Source organism: Blennius ocellaris, assembly GCF_963422515.1.
Source record: "Blennius ocellaris genome assembly, chromosome: 12".
Taxonomy (NCBI): Eukaryota; Metazoa; Chordata; class Actinopteri; order Blenniiformes; family Blenniidae; genus Blennius; species Blennius ocellaris.
Window position 1 is genome coordinate 8,999,040 of NC_137661.1, and position 6,129 is coordinate 9,005,168.

The window sequence follows — 6,129 nt, forward strand, 5'->3', positions numbered from 1 at the left end:
TTAATCACATCAATCTTGCGAATCCTGTGACGCTGTCGTTGGTAAACGTACTCAAGAATTATGACTTTTTATATAAAGGAGTTTCAATGTCCCTAAACGCCTTTGTCATTAACATCCATGAATTTAATACATTTTACATTAAAATAATTGTATCCTTCCATTGTGTTTTGATATTACTTCTTCCCAGTAGTTCCATCACACTTCAGTAATTAATAGTGCTGATGATTTTGTTCACTGGATTACCTTCATAGACTTAATTTTAACACGAATCACCTCAATCAAGTGGCTGTAACAGCCTGATCATTTACTATCTTCACACAAAGTGATTACAGCAGAATTCATTTTCGACTAAAAGCCGAGTACTGGGGATGTTTTCCAGACAGACTTTAATTGTAGCAATATTAACTTGTACTGTATGAAATAAAATCCGATCTTAAATAAGTTGTGCAAAAAAATGTCTCGCCTTTGTGTCGTGCTCTCGATGAAGAGTGCTGACATGAGGCCTCAAAATAACTCCAATCACCTGAAAGCAAAAAAAGATTGAGTGTTTTGCAGTGCGCATGCACAAATGTACTGGCTCCTGGAGCCACGAAACACGTCTCGTCTTCAAAATAAAATGAGGCCGACGCGGCTTAAAACATTTCATGTAGTAGCTTATTGATATATGAGCGAAACTGTGTCTTATGTTGTGTGAAGTTTCAATTCCAATAAAAACATATTGCAGTACATTTTCAGCTGTTTGTTGTACCTGATTTTAGAGGATTCAAACTTTGTTTTTCAACACTTTTTTAAAGACTATTTTGACATTTTAACTGTTTCAACCACAAAGATTGAATTTCTGAGGCGTAACAAGCGGCATTATGGGCGGCGGCGGCGGCGGCAAAAAAAAAACACGGTAAAGTTTGGTGGAGGTGCCATCACGCTGTGGGACTGTGTGGCCTGTGCCCTTTCTCAATAACTCTCAGAATCTACTAATATGCAAACATGGTTCAATATAGAAGTCCTCTCTGTTTTAGGTTTGCAACTTTTTCCCCCCCTGTGCATCACTGACTTCCTCCCACAATCCCAACACAAGCTTGTTCGGTTAATCGATGCCTTGTAAACTCTTTGCCGGTGTGAATGTGGCTGATTGTCTCTATTTCAGCCCTCAAATGACACGAAAATCCAATTCTGCCCTACCCTTTGCCCGACGTAACTCGAGGAAGCCTCCGGCTCTGATAACCTCATTTAAATAAAGGTTAAAAAAAAAAAAGTGTTCACACGAGATTTGCAAAAGATGTTTGAAGAGACGAGCTGAAGCTTGTCAGACATTTTGCCAAGACTGGAAGGCATTTGAATATTTTAACAGTATATAGTTTATCCTCAATTTCGTGGCACATTTGACCTCCTTCCTGTCCTGGCCAGCTGAGTCCGACTCCCCCATTGTCTCAGTTGCACAATCAGTTGCAGAGCGAACGTCACATCCTCCCCTCGCAAATACCTCTGCGGACACTCATTTAGCATTTAGCATGAGTCAAATGTTCACCAAGAGGAATGTGTTGGGTTTTTTTTGGTTTGTTTGTTTTTTTTCTCAGGGCTGGTCGCCCTTTTGTTTTTTCTCAAAAGACAAGCTCACACATACTAACCTGCTCCTTGTGCGGTTGTCATGTGACATATAAACACGCTAACGCTCATATTCAAAGCGGTGCTGGTGTTTGATTTCATCTGACAGTTTTTGGTAATGCAGCTACTCGAAGCTGAAGCAAGGCAGACCAACTTTTGGCAGATCAGTTCAGCCAAGAGGCAACAACACGAAAAATAAAACAACATCAAGGCGTAACAAAACTCAATCAAATACAATACAGCGATGAGAGCATTGAGTGTTTGAAGTGTGTTCCTCTGACAAGTATGGCAAAGATTTATTTGAAAACACAGATTGGGAGTGATGCACTGTGCTCCTCATATGCATCCCAAAAAAAACAAACAACTTTCTTCCTTATGTTCCAATAGCAGCACTCAAACACTAATTATCACACATAAAACACTTCCTAATTAGTACTAATCCACCTTTACTGCAACTACTATCATCATACTCATCACATGTGCTTTCCTTTCGCTCTTCATTTATATTTCACCGCTTTTATTTTAATGGTTTATTTTCTGTCCCACCTTTTTATCCACAAAAACCACATCCATTGGGCAGAGGAGGCCCAAAATTCCAAGCAGCTTTATGATCATCTTCTTATTTGTGATAAATCCTGGTTTTCCGAGTCTCTCCTACTGCTGCAGATATTTGAGTTTGTCCTATATGTAACATGTTTCCTTCAGTTTCTCTCTGGGAAGTGACGGGCAGTGACACCAACATGTCCAAATACCAGACCGTGAAGGATGATTTCCTCATTGGAGAAACAAAAGGCGTGATCACACGTCCTTTATATTAGAAGTCATATCATACTGTTTTATTTCGGTGAATAAATAGGCACAATAGATTCATTTCCCATCATGACCTTTTAGATAAGCACCAGATTTTCACGTGAGTGAAAAGAGTTTCTTGATTCCAAAAATAGTGTTCTTTTTTTTTCTTCTCTCTCCCTACAATACATTATTAACACCATCAAACTACTTCAAACATCACTACAAATAAAAAGCAGAAAAGGTGAGTGGGGAGCGGATTTAGCATACGGCTATCAGCTTCAGAACAGAAATAAATCCGAATAATAATAATAATAATCAGAGAGAATTTTAAATGGACCTGACTAGATTATTTTCAACAGAGTTCACTCAACTGCATCCAGACTCTTTAAAGAACACAGACCCTTGAAAGAGGTGATCTGTTGAAAGACTTTAGTGAAGCAGCAATACAAAATGTGCCGCGGGCCGCCGGCTGGATGCAGCATGTCGTAGTTTGAACTGAACTCCCCGGCTCAATTCCTTTTTTTTTTTTTAATGACAGCTTTGGAAACTTGTAGCTGAAATGTCGTGAGCAAGTTGCAAAGGGTGGAACCGTTAAAAAAAAAAAAAAAGAATGTTTTCTCAGAAAGACGGCTTCTATTTTTACAGTTGCCATCATGTAAGACTTTTAACTGAGTTGTCATATCTGATCAGCTGTCATGGAATCACCCCTCTGGCTAATAGTTAGCCCAGTTTACTAAATTGCATTCATCTTCATGTCGTACATCTTCTCAAAAAGCTTTTCCTTCAGGTGAAAATCACATTCCGGGGTTAAAACTGAGCCTTGCATGGCAAGCAGAAGAAAAAGAAGAAACCACTCAAATATTGTTTGAGAATTGTGATTTAAATTCGCCACCAAGGCCAAATGGATCACTTTGTAATTGCAAAGACTTTTTTTTCCTCTGTGTGTTTTTGGTTTTTGTCTTGTCACATTGCCATGCTTTTTGCCCTGTATTGCCAAGGTTTTGACTTTCCCGCTTCATTGACGCTAAACATGATTGATTTTTGTTGTTCTTTTTTTTTTTACAGAAGGCATGACATTAAAGCCCCAACTACAAAGTTCCAAGCAGAACTGGATAAACCAAGGCTTGTGTCACCATGACAGATTTCTGTATTTGCATGTCTGTGCCACGTGTGTGTGTGTGTGTGTGTGTGTGTGTGTGTGTGTGTGAGTGTGTGTGTGTGTGTGCGTGTGTGTGCGTGTTCTTGCAGTGGCAAGTTACAGTGACTCACCGTTGCACATACTGAGCTGTGGTAATAACGGGGAGTGTTTAAATAGTTACTTTGGCCGATTACGATCTGGTGAACACAGCAGCACTGTGAGAGAAGGGAGAAAGTTTGAATGAATATTTCCTCTCCCTTCTGTTTGACTGTCAACGTGTTCTGACATGTCCAACCTCCGACACACATTTCTAATTGGGTCAACAGTCAGGATAAAGAATAAACATGTTCATCCACATTGATGACTTCTGTTAGACGGTGTTGGACTGTGATTGATGAAATGACATTCAAAGAAATATACTAGATATTCTAATTTGTACACTTGTGATCATACTTCATGGTGGTTTAGTTGTTAGACCAGAGGTTTATAACCTTTACACGCAAATGTCTTGCCTTAGTGGCAAGGTGCTAAGATTGCTATAGGAGGCGGCTACTTAATTTTATCATGACTTTTCTGCTGAATTTTTTTTTTTCCGCGTCAAAAAAAAAATCCTCACCAGATCATGTCAGCAACCAATAAAAGATTCAAATTATAGATTCACTAAAAGTTAACTTAAAAATCGGAGCTAACGCCTCAAGATCTCTCTTTTGTCTCAGATGTGAAATAAATGTGTTTATATGTTGAATTCATTTAATTTGAAATAATGTTATGTGATTTAAATTTAAAAAAAACCCAGCTCTTCCAGTTTGCTCACAAAATCCTGCATACGAGGTTACTTGGTGACCCAAAACTGCCCCTGAATGAGTGTGTGTTTGTCCGTCCCTGTGTGTGTGTGTGTGTGTGTGCACTGCGATGGACTGGTGGTCAGTCCAGGGTGAACCCTGTCCTCCTGGGTGGATGGAAATCAAGCGACATGCTTACATGTTGCCCGGTGACTCACACAGGGTAATTTTAGACCCTTGCAAACGTACAAGAAGGATTCTCATAAGGCTTTTGTGACTACGTTTCTCACTTGACCCCCAGTTTCTCCTCTAAACTAAGAGCTTCAAACTCGTACTCGAGTAAATAATCGACCTCGTTCATTTGGACTCTGAGCCGTCGGCTCCGGCGGCGCAGGAGCTGGCATTCTTCAAGACTCACTCCGCCAGCCAATCAGCTCCGAGCTTCCAAATGACGCTGTAGTGGGGCTTCACTCTCCAGGAATAATAAATCTGAATGGATGTAGCCACAGCCCGAGCGTACGCCGTTATGTTATAGTTTGCCACGTGCAATACACACTGCGCGAGATAGTGGCCGACCTCCCCCACCACCCTGGACATGGACTCTTTCAACCCCTCCCCTCTGCCCACATGGAAAGAACCTATATGAGGATATATGCACATATATGAAACCTATATGCACATATATGCTGCATATATGGCATATATGGCTGCATGGCTGGGTTTTCCTATATTTTATGTACATATTTTATGTACATATATGTACATATGTACATATATGCACATGTTTGTACATATATGTGCGCACGTGTACATATATGCACATGTATGTACATATATGTGCACATGTGTACATATATGCACATGTATGAACATATATGTGCGCGTATGTACATATATGTACATATGTACATAAAATATAGGAACACGGCCAATTTTATATATGTCACATATATTCAAAACCTATATCAAAACCTATATTAAAACATATATGTTTATATAGGTTCTTTCCATGTGGGTGGCAGGAGGCTTCGCTTCATCAGGACCAGAAGCTCACGCCACAGGAAAACAGCTTCTTCTCGTCGGCCACGGACCTCCTGAATCACGTCCAGGAACCCTGGCCCAGCACCTCGTGGCCACCGGAGTGGATGAAGGGCCAATAAAAGATGGCTGTCAGAATATTCATGCATTTAAAATCTCAATGGAGTCAAAAGTTTGGGTCACAAAAAAGAAAGACTTGTATTCATTGCCAATGAGTTTGTTCTGATTATTTTACAGAATTGAAAATGCAATAGTTCCGCTTGCTACAAAAGCAGCACTTCCAGACAACGAAGAAGCAACTGGAATGTTATATTCTTGCACAAACATAATGAAGCGAGTTCAGAATTCATATATGACACAGCCTGGGGATAGAGAGTCCTGATTTGCATAAAGCCTCACATACTGTGCGTGTGTGCCGCAGCCTTTGCTTTTTAAGGAACATGACTCAACAGCTTGCAGTCATGAACGTCTTCTGCCACACCTTAAAAAAAAGACAGCATCCATCCAGTGCACGGAGCAACACTGTGGAGTCCACTGACTCACTGCTGCCATGCAGTGCAACTCCACAGCCCAACAAGTAGAGACACACAGGCCACAATGGTTATGGCGCCATCGTGTGGTCATGATATTAAAGTAGGGTGGAATGCAATAGAGTTAGAATATTATAATTTACCAGAGATGAAAACGGGTAGGGTTTATCCATTTTTTCCCCCCAAACGAACAAAATTGTTTTCAACAATTGTCTCCCAATCCAGCCCATTCAAAGGTATTGCTTTA